Here is a 3146-nt window from a genome sequence, read left to right as displayed (position 1 = left end):
CAGCTTGCCATGGAAAGGAGTAAGAAGGATTGGATGAAGACAATAGGAAAGCAGAGAGACGAAAGGGACAGAGCATCTCCATACGCTTATCTGAAATTCTCACTAATGAATTACATAAGTATCTCTATCTTTATTTTATGCTTTATTCATAAATCATCTATAACCATTTGAATCTGCCTGACTGAGATTTACAAGATGACCATAACTTGCTTCATACCAACAATCTCTGTGGGATCGACCCTTACTCGCGTAAGGTTTATTACTTGGACGACCCAGTGCACTTGCTGCTTAGTTGTGTGAAGTTGTGATAAAGAGTTGAGATTGCAATTGTGCAAACCATGTTGATGGCGCCATTGATGATCACAATTTCGTGCACCAAGTTTTTGGCACCGTTGCCGGGGATTGTTTGAGTTTGGACAACTGACAGTTCATCTTGTTGCTTAGATTAGGTATTTCTCTTCATAATTTTTTAAGAATGAATTCTAGAGTTTCAAGGTGATGTTCTTATCATCATCAAAGCTGATTGATTTTCATCAATTTAGCTCTTGAATATAATGTCCTGCTGAAGCTTGGCTAGCCATATCTAATATCTTTAGACTACAGCTTTAGACAAACATTGCATGATTCCTGGAATTCTTATTAAAAATTTTGAACCTCTTTATTTTCTTCTCCATATAATTTTCGAAAAATCCAAAAAAAAATTACAAAATCATAGAAAACCAAAAATATTTTATGTTTCTTGTTTGAGTCTAGTGTCTCATTTTAAGTTTGGTGTCAATTGCATGTTTCTATTCTTCTTGCATTTTTCGAATTCATTCATGTGCCTTCATTGATCTTCAAGTTGTTCTTGATGATTTCCTTGCTCAGATCTTTAAATTCTCTTGTCTTGAGTGTTTTGTTGTTTCTCATATGCATTCTCAATTTGTAAGTGTCAGTAGTATACAAACTTCTAAGTTTGGTGTCTTGCATGCATTGTTTATTTGATCTTAGTTTCATTTTGATTATTCCTCATTATTAAAAATCCAAAAAAAATTTTAATTTGTGTCTTTTCAAGTCACTAATACAGAGAATTGAAGATTCAGAACATACATCAGAGGAATTACACAGAAAATGCTAGGCGTTTAAAATGCCCAGTGAGGAAGGAAAACTGGCGTTTAAACACCAGACAGGGTGCCTGGCTGGGCGTTTAACGCCCAAAAGGGTAGCATTTTCGGCGTTAAATGCCAAAATGGATACCATTCTGGGCGTTTAACGCCAGGATGGCACAAGAGGGAAGATTTTGTTTTTAATGCAAATTTTTTTCAAGTTTTCAAAATTTTTCAAAATCAAATCTTTTTCAAATCATATCTTTTCAATCATATCTTTTCAAAATTAATTTCTCTTCATTTCCACAAATACTTGCTAACAATTAATGATTTGATTAAAACATTTCAAGTATGTTGCCTTTTCTGTTGAGAAAGGTTTAATATTTGAATCATATCTTTTCTTGTTAGCCAAGTCATTAATTTTAAAAATCAAATATTTTTAAATTGATTTTCAATCATATCTTTTCAATCATATCTCTTTAAAACCATAACTTTTCAATCATATCTTTTTAATCACATCTTTTTCAAAATAGTTTTCAATCATATCTCTTTGATTTCCAATTTCAAAATCTTTTTCAAAATCACTTTATTTCTTTCTCAATCTTAGTTTTCGAAAATCAATTACCATTTTTTTTCAAAATTTCTTTTAATTAATTCACTTTAATTTTCAAAAATTTCTTCCCCTCTTCTCACATCCTTCTATTTATGGACTAACACTCCTCCTCAATGCACAATTCGAACTCTATCTTTCTAAGTTTGAATTTTTCTACCTCTTCCTTCTATTTCTTTTTTCCTCTGACACCTCAAGGAATCTCTATACTGTGACATAGAGGATTCCATATTTTCTTGTTCTCTCCTAGACTTTCACATGAGCAGGAGCAAAGACAAAAGCATTCTTGTTGAGGCTGACCCTGAACCTGAAAGGACCTTGAAGCGAAAGCTAAGAGAAGCTAAAGCACAACTCTCTGTAGAGGACCTAACAGAATTCTTCAAAGAAGAAGACATGGCAGCCGAAAACAACAACAATGCCAACAATGCAAGGAAGGTGCTGGGTGACTTTACTGCACCTACTCCCGACTTCTATGGAAGAAGCATCTCTATCCCTGCCATTGGAGCAAACAACTTTGAGCTTAAGCCTCAATTAGTTTCTCTAATGCAACAGAATTGCAAGTTCCATGGACTTCCATTAGAAGATCCTCATCAGTTTTTAGCTGAATTCTTGCAAATTTATGACACTGTCAAGACCAATGGGGTTGACCCTGAGGTCTACAGACTTATGCTATTCCCTTTTGCTGTAAGAGACAGAGCTAGAATATGGTTGGACTCACAACACAAAGAAAGCCTGAACTCTTGGAAAAAGCTAGTCAATGCCTTCTTGGCAAAGTTCTTTCCACCTCAAAAATTGAGTAAGCTTAGAGTGGAAGTCCAAACCTTCAGACAGAAGGAAGGTGAATCCCTCTATGAAGCTTGGGAAAGATACAAACAATTGATCAGAAAGTGTCCTTCTGACATGCTTTTTGAATGGAGCATCATAGGTATCTTCTATGATGGTCTGTCTGAACTGTTCCAGATGTCATTAGACAGCTCTGCTAGAGGATCTCTTCATCTGAAGAAGACGCCTGCAGAAGCTCAAGAACTCATTGAAATGGTTGCAAATAACCAATTCATGTACACTTCTGAAAGGAATCCTGTGAACAATGGGATGAATCAGAAGAAAGGAGTTCTTGAGATTGATACTCTGAATGCCATACTGACTCAGAATAAAATATTGACTAAGCAAGTCAATATGATTTCTCAAAGTCTGTCTGGAATGCAAGCTACACCAAGCAGTACTAAGGATGCTTCATCTGAAGAAGAAGCTTATGATCCTGAGAACCCTTCAATGGAAGAGGTGAATTACATGGGAGAACCCTATGGAAACACCTATAATCCTTCACGGAGAAATCATCCAAATCTCTCATGGAAGGATCCACAGAGACCTCAACAAGGTTTCAACAACAATAATGGTGGAAGAAACAGGTTTAGCAATGGCAAGCCTTTTCCATCATATTCTCAGCAACA

At 35.6% G+C, this 3146-nt stretch overlaps 1 non-coding gene across 1 annotated transcript; it reads right to left on the bottom strand.

Moving 5' to 3' along the window:
- Positions 1 to 2493: 2493 nt before the first annotated feature.
- On the bottom strand, positions 2494 to 2601 carry LOC112798474 (small nucleolar RNA R71). The gene has a single exon (XR_003200084.1). It is a non-coding gene; the product is annotated as a small nucleolar RNA R71 (small nucleolar RNA).
- Between the last annotated feature and the right edge of the window lie 545 nt (positions 2602 to 3146).

The sequence above is a fragment of the Arachis hypogaea genome, chromosome 4 (genome assembly GCF_003086295.3).
Source record: "Arachis hypogaea cultivar Tifrunner chromosome 4, arahy.Tifrunner.gnm2.J5K5, whole genome shotgun sequence".
Lineage (NCBI taxonomy): Eukaryota > Viridiplantae > Streptophyta > Magnoliopsida > Fabales > Fabaceae > Arachis > Arachis hypogaea.
The sequence above is the reverse complement of the archived record's forward strand: the minus strand, read 5'-3'. Positions and strand labels throughout refer to the sequence as shown.